Here is a 25,100-nt window from a genome sequence, read left to right on the forward strand (position 1 = left end):
GGGTTTTGTTACTTACTCACTATGTGGCCTAGACAAGTCACTGGCCAGCTCTATGCTCCAATTTCTTCATATAGAAAGTTAAATAATAATAATTCCTACCTTCTAGAGTCATTGCAAGAACTCTCCTATGATATAACTCATATAAAGCATTTAGTAAAATGCTTGGCACCTGGGAAGAATTCAGTTCCTATAAACTATTCTTCTTATATTTTAAAATACTCAAGATGTGGCTTTTGCTTCACAAGTAGAAATAGAAAGTAGATCTTTTATGAGGCTGTGGAGCCTACCAAGGTTATTTTGTAATAGGTGCTTTAATAAGAAGCAAATTTATTCAGAACCATGAGGAGCCCAAAGGTGGAAGATGCGATATCAAAGGGGACTGCAACTCTCAGAGACCATAATTGGTAATAATTTCTTTCATATGGCCTGTTGTCCCTGGGGCCACCAGAAAGCTAAGCAACATTGGGCAGCTGACATTGTGCTGTGCCTGCTTTTAGCCATGGCAAGAAGTAGCTTTGCCAGCCCCAATCCACACTCTGCCAGTGCCACTCTTGAGGCCTACCATCTTTTCTGTGGATCAACATCCTCACTCTCCCAAAACATATAAGTCAGTCAGACACACTTATCCCCATTGACACATAGAGCAGGAGCATGGCAAGAAATGGTGCAATTGGAAAGTGGAGAGGGAAGAACAAAGTGGGGATGGGGATAGGTACAGAGCAGTGACTGGAGGAGTGACAGAAGTGAATGACCTCTGCCTTCCTCTGGATACGGCCAGCTTAAAGGGGTAGTCAAATGGATTGTCTTCCTTTTCTTGAGTTGTATGAGTTGTTGAGTTGTAAATTAACCCCTTACCAGATGTATCATTAACAAATATGTTCCCCCATACAGTGGGTTCCTTTTTAATTTTGAGGATGGTTTCTTTTGCTGTACAGTTTTTTAGTTTGATGTAGTCCCATCTGTTTATTTTTTTTTTAAATGAGCAAAAAAACTAAATAGACTCTTCTCTAAAGAGCACATACAGATAGCCAAGAGACATATGAAAAAATGCTCAAAGTCACTAATCATCAGAGAGATGCAAACTAAAACGACACTGAAGTATCACCTCACACCTTCCAGAATGGTTACCATCCACAAATCAACAAATGACAAGTGATGGTGAGGATGTGGAGAAAAGGGAACCCTAGTACACTGCTGGTAGGAATGCAGACTGGTGCAGCCACTGTGGAAAACAGTGTGGCATTTCCTCAAAAAATTAAAAATGGAACTGCCATTTGACCCGGTAATCCCACTTCTAGGAATATATCCTAAGAATCTCAAAACACCAATCAGAAAGAATATAGGCACCCCTATGTTCATAGCAGCTCAATTTACAATAGCTAAGGTCTAGAAACAGCCCAGTAGATGAGTGGGCAAAAAAGATGTGGTACATTTACACAATGGAATACTATGCAACTGCAAAAATGAAGGATCTATTACCCTTTGAGACAGCATGGAAGAACCTGAAGAGTATTATGCTAAGAGAAATAAGCCAGTCAGAGAAAGATAAGTATCACATGATCTCATTTATTCGTAGAATCTAATGAACATAATAAACTAACGAACAAAATGGGTTCAGAAGCATGGATGCATAGAACAGACTGACAGACCTCAGATGAGAGGGGGACTGGGAAATGGGAAGAGATTAACCAAAGTACTTATATGAGTATATGCATTGTCCATGGACACACAGACAATAGTGTGGTGAAGGCCAGGGGTGGGGCAAGAACCAGGTAGAGAGGGGCAATGAGGAAAAAATAAGGGGGGGGGACATCTGTAGTATTCTCAACAATAAAAAATGTAAATAAATAAATAAAGGGGTAGTCAATTCTAGAGAATGCGCAACATTGTGATTGGACTAAATGCCATTGAATTATTCACTTTAAAGTGGTTAATAGTATGTTATATGAATTTTACCTCAATATTAAAAAGAACTCAAAAGATTAGAGTACCATGGTCCCAGAGAGGAGTTTATGTAGACACTGCCCTTGCCTGGGGTTCAAAGAGTTCCTTATGGGCAATGAATGACCACTTGTGTATCTTCTGTCACCTGTCTTCTTGATGCCCACTTGTGTGCTGGTGGTGGTTTTGTGTGTGTGTGTGTGTGTGTGTGTGTGTGTGTGTGTGTGTGTGTAAGGGGGGGGAGAGATTCTTCAGAGTAACTCCTGTGACCCTTGACTAGTTAATTTTCTCAAATAGTAACAGTCCTTATTAAGCTCTTACTATGTGTGCAGCTTTAATCCTTATAGCAAACCCCAGAGGTAAGAATTATTACACCCGTATTACAGATGAGAGAATGGAGACTCAAGATCCAGGAGTTGCTAAGAAGTCACTCAGTAAGTGAAGTGGACATGCTAAAACTTAAACCTAGAAGTGAAGTCAGCTGATGGCTGTACTTGCTGCATAGTGCTCTCTGCTTCAGGCACCAAACACATACTCTCTGCCAAGTGCCATGGGGACACCAAAATGGCATAAAATACATGACCTTCAAGGAAATAATAATGCAGATCAGGGAGGGTTTACTGCAGAAGAGTGCAAAGGACCATTTTAAATATTGCTTGACTGCTGAGTAAATCTATTCATAATAAGAAGGAACTCAGAGAAGAGCTGATAGTAATAGTAACCACAACAATTCACATTCGCTGAGCACTGTTCTATGTGCCTGACGCACACTTGATATTCCTGAACTTATTTATTCTTTACATCAATCCTGTAGTTTATGTACTAGTACCAGCCTCTTTTAAGAGGCTCAGAGAGGTAAAACAAAGTAACTTGTCCAAGGTTGCACAATTAGCAACAAGGGGTAGACTACGTTTTAACTATTCTTTGTCTATGCATAGAAGAATCTCAATAAATACCCATCAAATGAATAACTATCTTCCACCTATTGAGCACTTGCTATGCACTCCATCTCATTTAATGCTCAGAATCCCATGAATTGAGTGCTGTTATTTGCCCCATTTTACAGGTAAGGAACCTAATGCTCAGAGATGCTAAGTAACTTGCCCAAGTTCACACAGCTATTAAGTGGCAAAAATATGATCCAAAATCACCCAGATCTGCCAACTTCCAGCTTCTAGGCCCTTTTCTGGATCTGCATGCTTATTAAAGCTCAGCTGCTTCCTTTTGTGAATGTATGTCATTTGGCCTTGATTTGGACCATAAACAAGGGAGATAAAAATAACAGGCTATCCTCTTATTCAATGCATGGAAAACATGATCACAGCATGCAGGCAGAGGGAAAGGGAGCTACCATGGGGGAGAGAGTGGGGAGAGGACTGGAAAATTCTGATGGAAGCAGGACCTATTCTCCGTGTGTGTGCCCACCAGGGGAGAGACATTTTGGCTCCTCTTACAGCAGAAGCAACAAACTCGAAGCATGACACACCAGCACAAAATGGGAATTTTCTTTGGAAATCTGTTTCTAATAAACGAGCCCCCATGCTAGAAGGGCCAGCTCGACTCAGGAAGAATTATGTTGCTCTGTGCAAGGGCCTCAGCTCAGCGCCAATTGCCACCCACCAGGAAGAGCTGAACTTCTCCTGTGACCTGTATCATGGGCTTGCTTTAAAAAAAAACACACAACTGCTTCATACCGCCTTGCATTTGCTTTGTAAGCCTTTGATTATGCTTGTTCTGTTGGGTGCTCTGTTCTTTGGATCATAGTAGCTTTCATAAGGCCATATCATGTGGTTCACAGGGAGTTGCCATAGTCAAAGGGTCAAGATGATCGGCTGCCAATCCATGGAGCTCTGCATGCCCACGCTACTTCACTTAGAAAATTTCTACTACATTGCTAAGCCCAGAGTATGTGGTTCCAAAACATTTGTTGATTGATTGACTGAGAGATTTATGGTGGGTTAAGTCAGTCCTAGAACTTTGCTACTCCCAAGTGTGGCCTGTGGACCAGTGGCTTTGGCATCACTAATGAGTCTATTAAAAATGGCAAGTCTCATGCCCCACTGCAGACTTTCTGAATCAGAAACTGTTTTAACCAGGCCTCTAGGAGATTTGTATGAGCATTAAAGTAGGAGAAGCACTTGTGTAGGAGAGTGGCTCAGAAAGGCTTTCACTGTCACCTATCTATAGTTGGTCCCCATACCTTCTGTTTTTCTGAATCCAGTGGTTACCAAATTTGATTGTACATTATTTCATCTGCAGAATGTGGTTTTTCTTCTTTTTAAAGAATATTTTTACTTGGAAATAATTTTAACTAATAGAAGAGTTCTAAAAATAATACAAAGAACTTCTGTCAGCAGGGTAAGCCCTTACCCAGATTCAACAAAAATGTTAGCATTTTGCTATATTTGCTTTCTTCCTGCTTCTCTAACTTTCTATGTGTTTCTCCCCTCCTAGTCCATTTGAGTAAGTTGCAGACATCATGTCCTACACCCCTAAATACTTTAGCATGTATTTCGTAAGAACAAGGCCATCCTCTTACAAAATCACAGTACAGGTATCAAGTTCAGAAATTTGACATTGATACAATAATATTATCTTACATACAGTGCATATTCACATATGGCCAATTGTCTCAATGATATCCTTTATGGCAATTTTGTTTTCCATCTGGAGAGCTATTAAAAAGTGCCAATGCTGTGACCTTAACCTCACACCAATTAAGACAACCTCTTTGAGAGAGGGGCCTGTACGTATACATTTTTAGCCTCTCCAGGAGATTCTAATGTGCAGCCAAGGCTAACAATCTCTGTGCTATGGGCTTTTCTGTGAGCAGTGTATATCACAGATTTAGGAATTCTTGTCAGCAGAGTAAGCCCTGAATATAATTTGTCTAGGCCCCATGTCTCCTTTAATCTCAGTTCTGACTTCATTAATTGTCTATGAGGCTTCCTGGGCCTTATCTTCTGATGCCACCTCTCTAATGGAAACAAAACACTAATTTTTCCATCCTGTAATTTTCCCTATAGCTGGTCAGCACAGTCCCTCTTTCTTTGTTCAAATTTTTTTAAAAGAATGAAGCATTGAATTGTGTATGCTCCATGCTGTTTTCTCCACTAAGTTACATCTAACAAATTGGCTACATCACATTGAATTACTGAAGAAAAGGGCAGATAGTGGGACAAGAACACCAGGGATACAGCAAATCAATTAAGGTGAGGGCCAATTTTTTTTTTGAGCTAGCCACAAAGTTTTTCTAGATTTCTACAATTGCTTTCTCATAACTACACTATTCTCAAATTATCTTGGCTTGGAAGGCAAGCTGCTAAGGTGAGCAGATGTAGCAGTCTGGGCTGTGGTGGACAAAAAGGTAATGTGCAGGTGGGAAGCAATTGAAAAAGCTAATCCCATGAGCAGCAGGTTTTTTCATTTCTTGAAAGAATTTGGGTCAATCTAACTGCTCAGTTTAACCACTTCAATGGATCTGTTCTGTTTCCATCTGGTAGCAGATGAAAGGGAAGCCTGGCATGCTTGAGAGGGAGCTAACCAAAAATTCATGATATTTAGTCCACTGGGTGCAGAACTGTTTCCCCAGCAATACAGCAGCCATCACCCTCCCCCAACTCCTTCCACCCAAACATCTGTTTTACTGCAGCCAAAGAAAGTTGGTTTAATTTGAAAGGCTCTAACAGAGGAGGCTGAGTCCAGACTTGTATGTGTTATGAATATATTCTGGAAGAAAGGTGAAAATAGAAAAGGGATCATTGGGTTTCAAAGCTGCTTTGTAAAGGCTGACAAACCAACTTGCTTTTTTATGTATTAATATTCCTTAATATTCGAGAAAACTAGTCTACTAAGATGGATTGTTTTAACTGATGCATCTTTGCAGTTAGTCAATAACAAAATATTTGTGAACGGTTAGTGTCTTTCCTCTTCGCGGGAACTCAATAATGCACCAAGTGAGATCATTCCCTCTGGCTTAGGACTCGAGAACATTTTGAATTGTGTTCATTTTGATCAGGAACAAAAGAATACCCTAGTTATTGCCAAAGTCCAAATGGAGGGTACTTGTATTCCCAGACAACCATTAGAAAATTCCTTAATTAGGACCCAGCGTGCACTGCCATTGCCATTTCTAATCATGTCTCATCAGAGGACTCCTTTGTCTTATTACAGATTTTGGTCCCTGCCAGTAAGACAGGATGTGCTTAAATTTATCATGTATGTGTGAATTGTACATATCTCAAGTTTTCTTATAAAGAGGCCAGCTTTGGAAAATGTTTTCATAGAATACAATATTTCCCATAGTTTAACTCAGGCTAACAAAGGAACTGTCTTTCACATCAGAACTATAAAATATTGGCTAATGTTCTCTCCAACCATTAATTTTCATTCTCTAATTATTTAATATATTAAATATAATATATACATATATTTTATACATTCATACAGTTAAAATATGTATACATATTTAATATTTTATACACATATGCACACATACACTGTTAATCTGAACTCAGGTTTATATGTAATAGTGGAGTTCAGACATACACTAACTCACAAATCCCTGCTCTGACCCTGATTCTTGTTCCATAGCATTCAGTTCTTTTTGCCACTGATATAGTTAAGATCCAGTGGCCTCTTTACGCTCCCTTTCTCCTATTATCTTGCTCCAATCCATCCTCCAAATATACATGTCCCCTGCCTTCAGAATAAAAACCCTAAATCCTTAGTTTAGCATTCAATCCCCATTCTACAACCTACAATCAAAGATTGTCTCCAACACTCCCAGTCCTATACACAACACTCCAAACAGACTATCTCATTTGCTTTTATATATGAAGTAAGGTAGCCAAAAATGTTTTGGAAAGGTTGCTATGTGAAAGACACCATGTTGGCTACTTCATATCATTATCTCACTTACTCCTTCCCACAACCCAGTGAGGTATGTTATAGCAAGTACTCTCATTTTCCTCATAGAGAAATAGAGGCCAATGTTTAATAACTTGTCCAAAGTCAGGCAGTTGGTAAGGTGTGCAATCAGGGTTGGAAGCCAAATAGTCTCATTCTAGAGCTTGTCCTCTTTACATAGCTTGCTCAAATATATTTTCTGAAATGTGTCCTGAATTTTTATGCCTACATATTTTTCTTCATGGAAATATGGAAAAACTCTCCTTCCTGCTCTACCATCTCTGCCTGCTGAAATCTTGCCCAGCTCAAATAGCACATCCTCCATGAAGCCTCCCCTGACTTCCCACAGCTAAAATTCATTCCTCTTGGCTCAGTGTTCTTACAGCATTGGTTCTCACACTTTTCTACATTTTACTGTAGTTACCTGTACATGTGTTTTCTCCTCTTACCTCCACCTTCCTTATAGGAAGCAGAGTTCACTATCACTGTTACACTGTAATGCTGAAGCCAAGAGAGTGTCAGTCAGGTGTATCACCAGGGATGTGGTAGAGGTGGTCAACGGGGTAGGTAATCTCTAAACTCACTCCCAAATTGATGATTTTATAATCCTGGGTGGCAATTTCACTGAGGGCAGGGATGCACCCTCCACAGTACCAGTTAGAGTAGCTGGCATGTCCTCGTGAAACTAATGATTTGGCAAAACTATACTATGTCTGAGGCACGTGCGGATGAACAGGTATGGCTACACTCTCCCTCCCAGTCTCTGTATGTCTAGTCATCACTGCCATGTGTATTTGAATGTGACACTGCTATGCAGATTTGGCTTGAGAGCTGCAGTCCTTTTCACATTCCTTCCCTATAAAGACTATTCTCCTTTGTGCTGTTGATTATCCAAACACATACTGATGTCTGCAGTACTTGGTGCTTTGCCTTTCAGTCTAGACCAGTGGTTTTCAAACTTGAACAAGTATCAGAGCTACCTATAGGGTTTGTAAAGACACACATTGCAGGGCCCAAGTCCCAGTAAGTTCCGGGTAAAACCTGAGAATTGGCACTTCTCACAGGTTCCCCGGTGATGTTGATGCTTCAGGTCCCTGGGCCACACTAAGAACCACTATTCAGACAATAGCTTCACTCACAAGAAGATGCCTTTTCTCTCACTGCTTCCCACTGAATCTGAGGGGCTGGTGGAAGAGCGCTGAGTTCTAGTGATGCAGCAGGCAGAAGATAAAGGTTCTACTACAGCTGCTGACTCTAGTGAACTGGGCAACCTTGGGAAAGTCTCAGCACTGCTTTGGGTCTCTAGCTTCCTCACAGGCACAAAGAGTAGGTGAAGTTGGTGATTGCTACTCTGGAAATTTCTAGAATTTAGAGTTGGTCTGTTCCTTGTGTTCCAGCTCAGTCTTTCAAGTTGGGAAGCCAGATGTCCCCACAGTACCTCCTCAAGCATCTCAGTGCCTACTCTACCATCACTCCAAGCTAGGGTGTCCACTTGCTGGGGAGGAGTGGTCTCTGTTTACAACCCAAAGAACAAAGTTGGCACCCTCCTGCTTGGAGATCCAAATCTCCTATTTCAAGGCATGTGTGTCTTGAGTGTGCTATTTAAAAGGCACTAGCTCAGAGAGGAGGACACAGTCTCAGAGCTAGTCTCCTGCATGTAAGTCCTAGTTCTAACCATTTACTGTGTGACCTTGGGTGTTAGTTAACATCTATCTGTGAGCATCACTTACTTAACTTTAAAAGGGAGAGAGAAACAGTACCTACTTCATGGTGTTGTTAGGAGGAATAAATGAGATAATGCATGCAAGGCATTTAGCGTAGTGCCCGACACATAGGAAGTGCTCAAAAATGGTAGCTGTTGTTTCTAAAGAGGGTAATGGCCCCTTTATAACATGAAACAAGTAGCGAACCAGAGAACACTATGGTTGTAAGTCTTCTACTTTCTTTGGTACATAATAACTTCCCATAGTGCATAATAACAATAATAGCACTAACTCACACATATGAAATATTTTACACTTTCATAATAATATACACTAAATCTTCTTATTCAATCTCTTTTTTATCTTTATTGTTGAGAGTATTATAGATGTTTTCCCTTTCCTCCCATTGCTCCTTTCCACCCAGTTCCCACCCTGCCCCAGGCCTTTACCACCCTATTATCTGTGTCCATAGTCAATACATACATGCATATAAGTTCTTTGGTTAATCTCTTCCTGCTCCCCCTCTCCACTTCCTTCTGGGATTCCTCAGTCTGTTCAATGTTTCCATGCCTTTGGTTCTATTTTATTCATCAGTTTATCTTGTTCATTAGATTCCAATCTTTATAACACTGTGAGGACAAGGCCAGCACATTTGTGGACCTCCGGATGGGTTGAGAGGTTTCAAAAACACCATTGCTGTATACTCGTCTTCAATTCAGTAGGCTGGCTTTGCCCATGTGGATTTCTACTCCTGCACAGTTGGAAGAGGAAGCATGCTGGGTTATGGTTACCAGACGAGGAACCTCCAAGAAACCTTGTTATTTGGCTTATCTTTTGCAGCTATGCATCAGGCTGGGGGCTGCTTCCTGTGCAGCATCATTGCCTGCATTTTGTTTAGTGCATGCATTACCAAACCCAAACATCCAAATGAAGCTAGTTGAATGACTTGAGGACTTTTGATAATAAACATAAACCAAACCAGAAGGATATTCTGGATTTTTTGTCAATGCCATTCAGTAGTCCAAGAAAAATCAGCCTACCCTTCTATGCTACCAATTGCACTTCTCATTAAGGCAAAATCATGAAAATGTCTTAGGCTGTGATATTATTGCCACACTGAATATTAATTAGAGTTCAATGATCGGAGGGGAATAAAGCAGAGGGGACTCAGAAACTTGTTATGGTGCTTAATAATGATTTGTTTCCTCACCAGAACTTGGACAAGGATCTGAGATTCAGCAGTTTCACTGTCCTGCTCTTTTCTTCTCTCCATGTTTGTCATCTATAACTCTGCTGGAAATAGAGGACAATAGCAGGCCCTCTATTTGGTGTCATTTTAAATATATATATATTGATTTCAGAGAGAAGGGAGAGAGAGTGAGAGATAGAAACATCAATGATGAGGGTCATTGATCAGCTGCCTCCTGCACACCCCCTACTGGGGATCAAGTCTACAGCACCAGGCATGTGCCTTAACCAGGAATCGAACAATAACTTCCTAGTTCATAGGTTGATGCTCAACCACTAAGTAGGGGCTCTGTACATGTGAAGACACAAAGGGACCAGATCATCATGTACCTACACTCCTTTCTGGACATAAGAAGATTATCTTCTGTGGAATATCACATTTCTTGTGAACTTCTCATGGCTTTGAAGAAGGGGAAGGTAAAATGATTGATAAGGTTGAGGGTTCCCTACCACAAAGCTAAATGGTAACAGGTGAAGAAACCCAAGTAGCATGTGGCCCAGTGAAAACAAACAAACAAACAATGGTACAACACTTGGACAAAATGATAGGAAGACTTTTTTATATCTAAAAATAATATTTCCCTTTTTGCTATAGACTAAATGATTGTGTTTCCCATACAAATTCATATGCTGAAATCTAATCCCCAATGTGATGGTATTTAGAGGTGAGGCCTTTGGGGGTGATTAGATCATTAGGGTGAGACCCTTGTAAATGAGATTAGTGCTCTTATAAAAGAGGCCTTGGAGAGTTTCCTAGTCCCCTTCCACCATCTGAGGTTACAGCAAGAAGATGGCCATCTACAACCCGGCAGAGGGCCTCACCAAACACTGAATCTGCCCACACCTTGATCTTGGACTGTTCAGCTTTGGGTACTGTGAAAAATAAATCTGTTGTTTATAATTCACCCAGTCTATGGCATTCTGTTTTAGCAGCTCAAATGGACTAAAACATGCCCTAAGTAAAACCCACTACCTTACATATGTAAATAAGTGGCTCAGTCTATAGGCTCTGAAGCCAGGCTGCCTGGATTCACAGTCTAGCTCCACTATGTACCAGCTAGGTAATGATGAACGAACTTCAACCCCTTTGTCCCTCATTTTTCTCATCTGTAAAATGGAGATACTTTTAATATTAATCTCATAGGGTTTTTCAAAGGATTGATAGAGGCAATGTATATGAGGAGCTTAGAACAGTATCTGAAATATAGTAACCACAGAGTGGGCATTGTTATTATGCAAATGCATGTACTTTCCAGAACAAGCTCCAATAGATCTTCTTCTTAGATATTCAAAACAATCCCTTAGGGGCAGACTATTACTTTCATTGACTGAGGAAATTGAGGCTTAGAGAAGTGAAAGGATTAATCTAAACTCTCCTAGCTAATGAGTAAGAGAGCTGGAGTAGCATAAAGGTTATATATTTCCTAGTTAAGCCTTCTTTCTGTACTGCCCTGACCACATGCCAGCAGTCACAGAATAAGAATTTGGGCTTAGATTTACTTCTGAACACCAGATTCTTTTTGTTGTTGGACAGGATCTGGGATACTTATCAACCTAGGATGTTACAATACAAGTGAGAGGAAAGAGTACTAAGATAGCTAAACAAATACCCTTGGAACAATGGGTGTAGCTGAAAATGGGTGAAGCTGACAATCACAGGCAGCTTCCACCTTATGTAAACAGGGCTCCCAGGATGGTTGTTTGGACTGTGGAAATAATTTTCCAAGGGGACCATCACTATAAACAGGAGTAAGCACCAAGGTCAGCCTACCAAATGTACCCAGATAAGGGAGCTATTACAGCCACAGAAACTAGTCCACAGGTTTACAGGGGCAGAGAAATAGGAGCACAAGACAAGGCTGACAAGGCAGACAAAGGCTGGATTCTGCCAAACCTTGATGGCTTAGAAAGAAAGTTGGATTTTATTCTAAGTGTGATGAGAAGGCACTGGAGGCTTTTAAGCCCAGGAATGATATTATCTGATTTACATTTTTAAAAGAGCACATTGATGCTATAATAAGAAACCATGTAGAGTGTGATTCTGTAGTGAGACAGAACTGGGCTTGAATCTCAATTCTTTCCCTTCATGGCATGAATCTTTTTTGTTCAGTGGAGACAATAATAGTATTCAACTCATAGGGGTGCAGTAAGGAGTACAAAAAACAATATGTGTAAAGTGCTTAGCCCAATGTCTGGCCCATAGTAGGTGCTCAGTATATTTTATCTGCAATTATTATTATTAGTAGTCGTCTCCATCATAATAGTAGTAATAGTTGTAGTATTAGTATCATAGTCACACCTTTGAGAAATTATACAGGTAATGGTATAGATTAGGTATTAGGTCAATGCTGGTTGAAATGAACTTTTTATACTTCTAAGACCTGACACAATGGTGGAGTCTCTGTGTGCAAGGTAAGGAAAGTAAAAATGTCTGTCTGAGGTTGCTGCCAACTAACTATGGGGGGTTTTCTGTCCCTTCTTCCAAGCCCAGGACATGTTCTTGCTGTTGGTTGTGCCCCTGCACAGAGCTGTGCTTGGGCATAGAGTTGGATGATAGGGGAAGCATGGAAAAAGCTTTCTTTCCTCACCCTTGTGTCATTTCTCAAAGTCCCAAAGGGTTTATTCATTCAAAAGTTTCTGAGTATTTCCTGTGTGTTAACCCAGTGCTGGTCCATGCCATCTTTCCAGCAACATGAGTCATAGGCACCTTGGGGGAGTCCCACTGGGCAAACTCATCACCTTACACTGTGAGGATTGTGCAAGGCAGCAACTGGGATAAGGACAGTACTAAGGTCACTGCATGGGCATGGACTTCTTGGTCTGAGCTATGTAAAGATATGAATTATCCTTCATGCAGCAGGTGAAGGCAGGGAAGCCAATATGGTACATGTCTCACACATGCTCTGTGCTGCAGACAGACCATACCCAGAAAATGGTGATGAGGCAAAGGGGTTTCTCTTTTGGTGCACTCCTGAGCTCTACAGCTTTGTCCGGCTGCACCCAGTTCTTACAGGCTCCAAACTTGTCTGCTCACTGGAACGGATAACTACAGAGACATAGCATGTCTTCTTGGCAAAGAGAGTTATGCCATGCCAATCCGTGATTAGGCTGTCTGGCCCTAGTGTAAGTTTGGTGTACCAGGAATGTGACAGGAATGACTGAAACTAAAGCCAGGATGCTGCTACCCAATTCACCTGTCACTTTATCCTGCTATTATTTCTTACTCAACTGTTTAACATTTACTTTCATTTATTTCTTCATTCATTTTGATCATTCACTTACTCAACAACACTTATTGAGTGCCTACTCTGTGTAAGATACAAAGTCCCTTCCCTCAAGGGGCTCATAGTCTATCCTGGAAGGCCAAATCATTCTCATTAGAATATTATTTCTCCCACACTGGCCTGTGTTGCTCAGTGGTTAGAGCGTCAGCCTGCACACCAAAAGGTCACGGATACAATTCCCAGTCAAGGGCATGTACTTGGGTTGCAGGTTTGATCCTCGGCCCCAGTCAGGGTAAGTGCGGGAGACAACCAATCGATGTGTCTCTCTCACATTGATGTTTCTCTGTCTCTCCCCACCTCCCTCCTTCCCTCCCTCGCTCCCTCCCTTCCACTCTCTCTAAAAATCATTGGAAAAAATATCCTTGGGTGAAGATTAACAACAGCAACAAAAGAATATTATTTCTCCCATCCAAAAAATTAATAAAATCCTCTCTCAACCTTAATTACCCCTACAGATCCTGTTCCTGCCCCATTACTCTCCTCTTTGTACTAAAATCTTGACACAATTATTTATACTCATTGTCTTCAAATTATCTCCTTCTGTTCTCTGTCGAACTCACACTAATCACTGTGCTGATCAAGATCACCAATGACCTACATGTTACAAAAGCCAAAGGTCCTTTTTCTATCCTCATCTCATGTGTGTTCTCCACAGTGTTTGACTTAAGTGACTTCTCTCTTTTCCTTTAATTACTTTCTTCTCTTGACTTCCAAAACACCACATTCCATTGGTTTACTTTCTTCTACTCTGGCTGCTTGCTGCTTCTCAGTTTGCTTTGCTTGTTGCTTGTCAAATCAATCTTTAACTTTGGAGTGCTTTAGGACTCAATCCATGGACCTCTACTCTTTTCCACCTGAACTTACACTCTAGGTATTTCAGTCAGTCTCATGGTTTCCAAAGTTCTACCTCCAGGCCAGATCTTTTCTATGAAGTTCAGGTTTACATATCCACCTCTCTGCTTGACATTTCCAGTTGAATGCCTAATAGGCATTTCAAATTTACCAAGCTCAAAGATAAACTCTTGATATTTCCCCCTAAAACTTACTCTTCCCACAGTCCTTTCCATCTAAATTGAATGGCAACTCCATTCTTCTAGATGCTCAAGCCAAAAATCATGGTGTCATCCTTGACTACACTTTTTTTCATGCTCAGTATACAGTCTGTCAATCAATCTTATATACTCCATCTCTCAAAATACGTACATATTCTAACCATTCCTCATTGGTTCTCATATCACTGTCATTTTATCACCCTTCTCCAAGCCACTATCATATCTCACCTATTTACTGAAATAGCCTCCTAGCTGGTTCTGCTGATTCCACCATTTCCCCCTTCAGTTTATTTTCACATGGTAGATATAGAGTGAGCTTATTAAAATATGAGTCAGATTATGTTATTCTCTGCTAGAAATTCTTCAGTGATGCTCCTTTTTACTCAGAATAAAAGCCAAAGCTCTAACAATAATCTTTAAGGTTCCACATTACCTGCCCCCCATTACTTGTCTAAATTTATCTCCTACCACTCTTCCCTTTGTTCTCAACTCCCCAGCCACATTAGTCCCCTTGCTGTTCTTCAAACACAACAGGTATGATTCAGCTTCAGGATTTTTGCACTGACTCTTCTCTGCCTTAAATGCTGTACATCCAGATGGCTGAACATCTAGATCTCTTACTTCCTTCATGGCTTTACTCAAGATTCACCTTTCCAAACAACTCTAAAAGTTTTCTCCTTCCCCACCAAAAAATCGTATCTCCATTTATGCTTTATTTTTCTCTTTAGCACTTATCAGTATTTAACATACCATATGTCTTAAGTTCCTCAGGTTTACATAACAAAATATCACACACTGTGTTGCTTAAACAATTGAAATGTATTTCTTACAGTTCAAGGGGCTGGGAAGCCCAAGATCAGTGTCAGCAAGTTAAGTTTCATTATAAGGCCTCTTCTCTTGCCTTGTAGGTGACTACCACCCTGCTATGTGCTCATATGACCTTTTCTTGAGTGTGGGAATGGGCAGAATGAAATGGGGAGGAGAAAAGAGGTTTTATGGTATCTCTTCTTATAAGGGCACTCATTAACTCCATCAGAGCAGAGCCCTACCTTCATGCCTTCATCTAATCCTAATTAGTTCCCAAAGGCTCCATCTCCAAATGTAATCACCTTGGAAGTTAGGGCTTTAAAATATAAATTTGAGGGAGGCACAAACATTACAAACATTAGTCCATACACAGTATATATATTCTGATATTATTTATTGTCTGTCTTCCCCACTAGAATGGAAGTTTCATAAAGTTTAGTATTTGTGTTTATTATGTGCATTATTTTAATCCCTGTGTTTATGTTTCAAGCAGTGTCTGGCACATGGTAGAGGTTCAACAAATATTTATTGAACAAATGAATGAAAGAAGCAAAATAATTGCAGCTGTGATAAGTACTAAGAAGGAAATAAACAATCTGATAACAGAGGCTGTCAACCTTGGCTACACATTAAAATTACTAGAGGAGCATTTGAAAATACAGATAATCTGGGCCTCATCTTAGAGATTCTAATTTACATGATATAGAAGGGACCTGGTGATACTTTATAAAATGTTTCTCTAGGTGATTCTTAATATGAAGTAAATCCTGACAACCAATGAGTTTGAGGGTACTGGGTGTGGGGGGAGGTTGCTTGAGATATACAGGGAAGACTTAAATGAATAATACCATTCTAAAATAATATCATTTAAGTGGAAATCTGAAGGACAAAAGAAAGCATAAGGAATTTGGGCAATGGGTCAGTTTTAATTCCTGGTGGGAGGCAGAGAGAGAATGAAGGTACTGAAGCAGGAATGAATTTGGTGTGTTCTTACAACAGAAGGCTGGTGTAGGTGGTGCAGAACGGGCAAGGGAAAGAGTGAAACAAGATGAGTTTAGCTAGACACGCAGGGGCCAGGTTATGCAGAGCCTTGTATACCATGGGAAGGAAACTGGACTTTACACATGAGATGGGGGCCATTGGAGGGTTTTGAGGAGCAAATGATGTGATCTGACTTACTATTTTTTAAAGACTGCTCTAGCTGTTGTGTGGATGACGAGTGAAAGCTTAGAAACACTTAAGAAGATATTGTGGTAGTCTAAGAGGGACTTGATGGTGGCCTGAATTAGGCTGGTACCTAATGTGACTCCATTTAGATATCAGAAGCCTGAGAGTGGTATGCAAATCCATTCTGCTCATAAACACACTGTCAAGGCAATTGTTTTCTGGAAAACTTTCCAAGCTGAGATTCTGTAGATTGTTAATTATGTGATCAGTTGCTCAGTGGTTGGAATACATATGTCATGACTTGCCCTAGGGACAAGGCCCTGCTGATCAGTTAATAGGTCAATAGGAGAGATGTTAACTAGAACTGCTGATCAGTTAATAGGTCAATAGGAGAGATGTTAACTAGAAAACAATACAATGATGAAGGGGCTTAGAAACAGGGATTGCAACATTCATTCATCTAAATTTTAAAGAGCCTAACTAACCCCACCATGAAGTCTTTTATGTTTACTAGTGGAAAGGGGGGGGGGGGAGAGAAAGGAACTATTTGCTCTAGAGACAGTTTACAAATTAGAGGAAGAGATCAAAACATGAACACAAATAGAAATAACACAATAGAGAATGAGATAAGTAAATGAAGGAAGATATAAGTACAATGAACAATTGCTATCATTTATTTAGCACTCAATTTATGCTGAGCACTGTGCTGGGTATTTGACTTATGTTCTCATTTAATCTTCAAAATTCTATGGAGTAGGTAATATGATCACTTACGACAATCATGATAATGATGGTAATAATAGCAGCTAATATTTATTAAGTGCTTCATATCAGCCAGTCATTGGGTTAAGTGTTTTGAAATATCTTACATAGGTAAATCTTCATTCTACAGATGAGAATAATTAGGCCCAGAAAGAATAGGTGATTTATCTGAGATCACAGAGCTGGGCAGGTGCAGCTCTGATATTCAGGTTTGACTATCAAGCCCAGGCTCTTAAAGTGTTCTGGGAGTTCAGAGCAGACAGGTCTTACGTTGTTCTGGGAGGTGCATGTGTGCAAGGAGGAAGCCACAAAAAAAGGAAGAAAGGAGTAAAGATGAAGAAGGAGAGGCTTATTCAGGGCCTAGCAAGTGGATCAACTTTTCAGAGCTGAGGCTGTGTGATGGGAAATGGCAAGGCAGTTCTCCTTCCCCTTCTTGCTCCTAAACGCATCACCTGTGCCAGTCAGAGGCTGAGCCTACCATCAAGACTTTTTGTCACTCAGGGCTTGATCTTGGGGTGCCTTGGTCCTCCTAAGGCCTCCAGAAGCTCAAATAGCCTTAATTCCACTCCAAGGGATGACGAGGTATAGATTTTTTAAACTCAGACCATGATGAGTAAGGAGTTGGCAGCCCCTTCTTTAGTTCTTTCTTCAGTGGAAGCAGTCATTGAGCATTTAGAATACTGATAAGATTTGAAAAGAACGAGGAATACAGAGGAGCCAGCACCCAGCACCCAGCACAACATCTCATCAAATCAAGAAAGAAAGGTCATCATGAAACACTACTTGTAGCAGCAAAAGTTTGTCAATGATCTAAATGACCAACAATATGGGATTAATGAGATAAATTAGAAAACAACCACAGAAAAGAACACTATGCTGTTGTTTAAAATTATGAAGTAGAACTATATATTCTGACAAGAAAAGATGTTTCCAAAAGATTGTAAGTGAAAAAAGTAGGTCGCAAAATAGTCTCTATAGTATGGTCCCATTTAAATCACAGACTCATATTTATGAATACACAAAATTGTTAACCAAAGTTATCTGGTCGGGTATTGGCACAGAATTACACAGGAACTTTCACTTTCTAATTTGTATATTTTTGCATGCTATTGACATTTACGACAAGCCAATACTACTTTTATAATTGGAAAAACTACAATAGTTTCCATTTTGCAAAATAAAAGGCTCCATCTTACATTATCCTTTATTTATCCTGTCTTTTATAACCGTAACATATCTTGGATTCAGCAGTATATCTGAAATTGTTTCTTATAACTTTCTCATGAATGAACTAAGATAAGACAGCAACATATTGACCAGATTCTAACACAAGTCAAATAGATTGGCATTTGATTAAATAACTTTACTCAAGGTATAGGTGGCAATCAGCATAAAATTCTCCAGAGAAAGGCCACAGGGCTTTCCCACTTTTACTAATAACTTAGATGACACATAAAATGTACTTACCACGTCTGAAAATGATTCAAAGCTGACAGAGATATCAGATGTACTGAAGAACAAAATTGAGATTCAAAATGAGTTCAGATGGGCTGGAATACTGGGCTAAAATAAAAAAAAAAAAAATAAGGTGAACTTTATAAGATAAAGAAAATACAACCTTAATTAAAAATTTAAAAGTATATATTGTAAGGCTAGAATAAGGTAATGATGGCTTGGCAGCAGCTCACATAATAACAAACAAACCAAAAAAGATCTAGGGATTTGAGATGAACCAAAGGCATAACTTGAACCAAAAGTTTACTGTATCTAATTTATTCAGCTGCTCAAAACAGAGCACAGTTTTGGTTGTATTAATCAAAGTATGGTTTTTAGATCCCACAATACAATTGTTACATTGCAATCTGTGCTATTTCCTCCTGGAATCTCTTATTCAATTGTAGGCACCACATTTTAAGAGGGTCACTGAGAAAGTGGAGCACCTCCAGAGGAGGGCCATGAGATTGACGGAGGGATGCAAAACCATCCCATAACAAGAATGGCTCTGGAAGGGACCAGAGACATGTCCTCTGAAAAAGAGTACTTTCAGGGACATATAAGATGCCCACCTGCTTTCAAATCTCAAAAGTGTTTTACTATGGAATGTATACAGTTATTCTGTGTTGCCCAGGTGACAGAACTTGGGCTACTGCTGCCCAGTGGTGGCAAGGAGGCAGATTTTTAGTAAACCTATCTATGAGAAGGTTTTCTGACTTTGAGAGGGTCCTACAAGAGCCTGAGCAGGCTGGTAAGGCAGTGAGTATTTTGAGTCAAGGGTCTATGAACAGATAACCCAGTGGCAGAGTTACATTCACTGGGTCCCTTTCAGCTCTACTAGACTGCATCTCTTTCTCCTATTTTCCTTGTGACCAATTCTACTGTGGTGCCTCCTCTGGAACAATGATCCCTCTCTCTGCAGTCTAGAGTGATAAGGACAGTTCTGCAGGAACTGCTAGGACTTTGGCTCTTATTTATTATTGTACAAAGTCTATGGGGGCTAGGAAACCTATCACTTACAGCAGGACTAAATGGCTATGTCATATCATTTGCCCCCTGGATAAGATCCTTCAGTGGGTTCCAATCTCACTCCCTGTAAATGGAAGTCATCACAATGGCCTACAAAACCCCAAACTAGCTGCCCTTGTGACTTCTCTGACCTCCTATCTTATTACCCTTTCCCTCCTTCATTCCACTCCCATTACTCATGTGCTTCTTGGCTGTTTCTTAAATAGCAGGCATGCTCCTAACTTGGGGACTTTGTTCTTGCTGATCTCTCTGCCTGAAATGCTCTTCCCTGAGATGATGCATAGCACCCTCCCTCACCTCCTTCAGGGTTTCACTCAAAGATCATCTTCCCAGTGAGCTCTTCACTGACCACCCTCTTTAAAATTATTGGCTTTGCAAACTGCTCCACACTCCTCCTCATTTTAGAACTCCTTATCAGCCCATCATTTTTTTTTTTAATCCTCACCCAAGGGTATTTTTTCCATTGTTTTTCAGAGACAATGGAAGCCGGGGCGGGGGCACACACACACACACACACACACACACACACACACACACACACACGCACATCAGTATGAGAGAGACAAGAGAGACACTGCACTTGCCCTGACCCAGGCTGGGGATCAAGCCTGCAACTGAGGTATGTGCCCTTGACCCGAATCGAACCTAAGACCATTCAGTCTGTGGGTCGATGCTCTAACCACTGAACAAAACCTGCTAGGGCCTTATCAGCCATCTTAAAGGTTTTCCCCATAGTACTTAATATCATGTAACGTAATATTTTATATATATATTTTTTGTTTTTCTATCTCCCTCTATTGGTCTGTAAGTTCTTTAAATGCAGAGATAATGTCTGTCCTATTATTTGTTGAATCTCAGCCCTTGGAACACTGGCTAACACATTGACTGAAGATGACCCAAAGTTGGCAGGGATATCAAATATATTAACCTTTAAAATACGGCATTTAAATTCCATCAGCATTTAAATCCAGCCAGCCGGACCCACTCCTTGCCAGGAACTAAAGTTCCCTTTCATCGGATAAAGGTTAAAGAACAAAACTGATATTCAAATGAGCTCAGATGAACTTGAGTACTGGGTGCTTTGTAAATGTTTAATGGTATGGCCAGTGCATCCCAAATCCATGCCCTTTTCTGCAGTCTTAATTTCCTCAACAAAAGAAATTTCAGATTTAAGAACTGGATTGCAATATGATAACAAGGCATTGTATCTCAGTAGTTAGATTTTGGGTGGTTTGGTTTATGTTTCTCAATTTCCTCAATTTTTTTTGTTATGCAGTCATATTACATTAATGATTACCAGGCCATAATCATTGTAGCAGGTAACGTCTATTGAGTGCTTATCATGTGCCAGGCTTTGTGATTGGCACTTTACTTGGATTAATTCATTTGATCCCCACAATAACCCTTTTCGATTGGCACTACTATTATTCTCACTTTAAAGAACAGAAAACTGAGTAAAAAAGAAGTGGTATGCCTTGTTCATGATAACACAATCAGTATCAGGTAGATTCCAAAGCTCGTGTTATTACCCCATGACTTCAGCATAAAATGAAAATTGATGATGATAGCTAACACTTATTTAGTACCAGTCATAGATCAGGCACTATCTTAAATGCTTAGAACACATCACATCATTTAATGCTCAAAAGAGCTATATGAGGTGGGAACAGTTTTTATGACCATTTTACAGTACTAAGCCCTCCTGTAATGTAATGAACCATATCCACTGTCCCATTTGGATTCTCCTTTGGTTTCATGAGAAGCATGCTTTGAGTCTCTCTTTTGTGTTCTAGCCAAGCGAAGAAGCCCAAGAAGTGATCATCTGCCTATCTCTCCTTGAACCCTTCACTCCATACATATTTGGCTTCCGACACATGTGATTTCAGCCCTTGCATGTGTTGTTTTTGTCTAAGATGTCCTTCTTTTCCCTCTGCCAACCCAATCTTACCAACTCTTTCTCAAAGCACAGCTCAAATGCAACCCCCTCCAGAAATCCTTCCATGATCAGCCTTTCCATCACAATCTCTCTCATCATAGGCTATACATTTTGTTCAGTCCTAGTCATCTCTGGCTTTACAGTGTTGGCTCTCTTTCCACTCACATGTGTCCCTTCTTTTCAATTAGACTATAGCTCTTGAGCAGCCTGTCATGCCCTGAAGAAGTGTTATGTCAACTTGCACGTAGTAGGTCCTCAATATTAATTGCTGACATCATAATGATAATATACTCTCAGAGTTTAAAATGTTCTCTTTTGAAAGTGTTCTCATACATATTATCTCATTTTTGCCTCACAGCAACCTGAGAAATAAGAAAGGAAAATCTTATTTTTCTTATTTTTATAGTTAAGGAAATTGAGGGTCAGGGAGGTAAAGTAAGTTATCTCAGATTGCAGATCTTAGAATTAAGCCCAGCCCTCTACTGAGTCCCAGATTCTTTGCATTAGACTGTACCAATTCTACCAAAAGCACCGCTAACTGGGAGAAATGTTAATAATATTCCCATAAAGACCTTGTCTTGATTCTATCTCTGCAGCAAAAGCAATAAAGAGAGCCAAGAGGCAATAACCACTGTTGAGATTGGGAAGGCAGGTAAATTCATACACTTTGTGTTGAGAAGTGCCTGGGGCTTATCAGATGGATGGGGATGACTGTTATGTTCTTTGTGAGGAAGGCACCGGAGAGTGAACTGAATGCTGTCCTCTCCACAGGGTAGATTGTCCATGGAGAAAGTACTTAACCTCTCAATAGAAGACATCAATTAGAGCCTCTCACAGTCTCCAACATTCCACAAATCTGTACAATAGGTCACAAATTGGTGATGCACAGACCAAGTATGGGCCACAGACATATTTTCTTTGGCCCAAATGGTGTTTAAAATATTTTGATCTGGTAACCAAAATTTAAAAATCAGAAGATTTTATATAAATATTTGAATTCCCAAGCTCTCTAGAAATATCAGATCTAGCAATATTAAATATTGGAAGACTACATAAAACTTGATGTCTAATCTTTCTAGAAAAAAAGATATGGACACATGAGGTTATATCTATCATCTCTTTATTATTTAGAATATAGTGTGTTATGTTATGATAAATGCCATGGGGAAAAGATAAAGGTGGGAGATATAAGGAGTTCTGAAATGGTAGGAGTAGGAGGATACTGCAAGACCTATACCATAAGCCCTCGGTATCTGCAGATTCCACATCCAAGGACTCAATCAACCATGAATTGAAAATATCCCCCAAAAATTTGCATTGTTGCTGATATATACTGTGTAATTAGACCTACTGTGATGGTTGTGTCAGAACTGAACATGTACACAGTATTTTTTTGTCTTTATTCCCTAAACAATATAGTATAACAACTATTTACATAGCATTTACATTGTATTAGGTATTACAAGTAATTTAGAGATAATTTAAAGTAAATGGGGGGAGGTGTGTAGGTTATATGCAAATACTGCATCATTTTATATAAAGGACTTGAGTATCCACAGATTTTGGTATTCATGGGGGATCATGGAACCAATCCCCCACAGATTCCAAGAGGCAACTGTAGTTTACAGAGGGTGGTCTGAGAAGGTCTTGCTGACCTCATCCCACAGGACCATAATGGACTGCATGCAGTCAAGGAATGCTTGTTCCCTTTAGATGGAGCATGTGGATGAAAAGTTTAGGGTTGCTAATATCCTCAATATACCAAGTAAAGAGGAAAAAGATACTGATGTCAGTTGATGTGCATGAAAACATTCTTAAGTTTATTATTTTATTTTACAAAAGCAGCAAAAGAGTCTCAAGTGGTAAAATAAGTAGCAAAGTCTGGGAGAAGAAGAAGAATGAAATGTATGTACAAAGTACTCACTAACCAAGAGCAACTAAACACCCCAATGAACCCTGATGCATTTTCTGTCTAATGGGGTCAATACAATTAGCCTGGAACCTCTAGAAATACCCCCAATTTGCCCTTACATCTCAAGCCAGGGCCATTACACAATATTAAAATTCATTCTAATTAGAGAACAATCAACTCTGTTGACCCAAGCATAGCAGGGGAGAGACAGGGAGAGAGGAGAAATGGGTCTTATCCATTCTCTTGCTGGTCATTTTTTCTTGTCTGGACTGGGACTTGACATATTATTTCTCTGGATACTAGTGTCTCCATGACCTACAGTAAGAAATACACTTGACATGCATATAACATATATTACAGAATTATATATATATATATATATACACACACACACACACACGCACGCACACACGCACATATATATATATACATATATATGTATATATATATGTATATATATATAAACATTTCATGAAGCAATATAAACCTTTACTGTATGCAGCGCACACTATTTTTTAATTGCCTTTTTTACTGTTGGTCACTACCCACTAAAACAGTGATTTCCAACCTTTTTAATCTAATGGCACAAATAAACTAACTACTGAAATTCTGTGACACATCAAAAAGTATATTTTTTCCCAATCTGACAAAAAATAGGTATAATTTTGATTCACTCACACTGGACAGCTATTATTGTATTGACTGCTGTCATTTTTTTATTTGACAATCTAAAGGAAAAGAAGTCAGTGACCCTGAATAAATAGTCACATATTGCTTGTTTTAAAAATCCTTGCTACACACCAGTTGAAAATTGCTGCAATAAATTGATTTCCCAAGCAGTAGGTAATAATTGGCAGCTTGAAAAAATGTTCTAAACCAATGGTTCCAAAATCTGGCCCCACATCAGAATCCTTTAGAGCCCTTAATCAGAATTTATCTGGGGTGAAGCCCAAGAATCTATATTTTTTGCCAATAACTAGCCTTGCACAGGCATTAAGCAATCAATTTTCCTCAGCACACAGAAACAATTAACATCAATAATAATAATTATCAAATGCTTACTTTCTTAGTACTGCTGGCATAAAAGCATTCCATTCATTATTCCACTTAAATCCTCACAACAACCCCACTTTATAAATGAGGAAACTGAGGCTTAGAGAAATTCAATAAGCTGATGAAAGACAAACACAGAGAGGTTAAAGACCTATGTGGGGCTGTGATTCATGACGGGTCTGTTCCTACCCTTACAGACCTCTTACCCTCTCTTTTTTATAGTTCCAGAGACCTTGGACCTGTCTTTGAGTGCTTTATGCCAATTTAAATTTTGCGTTAGGCACCAAGATGGTCCAACTACCAGAGGGAAGGAGAAGGCATAAAATAACAATAATACTTTTCCCTTAAATTGAGTGTAACTATTTCCAAAGCATATGTGTGTCTATTTTCTCCACATTTATACCTTTCAGCTACCCTGTGAGGCAGGAGAGGCAGATAAAAATGAGAGACTCAAAAAGGGCAAGTGACTTACCCAAGGCCTCACAGCAGGTTCATAGCCAAGCTCCACCACTCTGATTCCCTCAGGCAGAGTCTAGTACTGCACTTGGGCTGGTTTTCTCCAGAGTCTCCAGCTCCATCCAATTTCAAGTTTATCTTCCTTTAGGGGAGAAGAGGAAGAGATGGCTTGCTTTCTGCCTCTCTCCCTAAAAGATTTACCATCTAGTTCTGAAGTGAGCACTCTCTGTATACACATTGCCTGAAGGGCAGGTTGCCCTGAACCTCCTACACAGGGCCGTACTAAGGACTGGCTACATTTCTATTTTTGCCCTGCAATTTGTATAAAGCTCTTCACTGTGTTTCAAC

The 25,100-nt window shown here is 39.8% G+C and overlaps 1 protein-coding gene across 1 annotated transcript in view; it reads right to left on the reverse strand.

The window, feature by feature from the left end:
* Positions 1-25,100, reverse strand: part of PAK3 (p21 (RAC1) activated kinase 3) — a 258,885-nt gene that overhangs the window by 194,747 nt on the left and 39,038 nt on the right. The window contains exon 2 of the mRNA XM_087829418.1: positions 18,340-18,435. The gene's annotated coding sequence lies outside the window, so the exon portion shown is untranslated. The remainder of the gene's footprint in view (positions 1-18,339; positions 18,436-25,100) is intronic.

This window comes from Miniopterus natalensis, chromosome X, assembly GCF_054644295.1.
Source record: "Miniopterus natalensis isolate mMinNat1 chromosome X, mMinNat1.hap1, whole genome shotgun sequence".
In the NCBI taxonomy this organism is placed as follows: Eukaryota; Metazoa; Chordata; class Mammalia; order Chiroptera; family Miniopteridae; genus Miniopterus; species Miniopterus natalensis.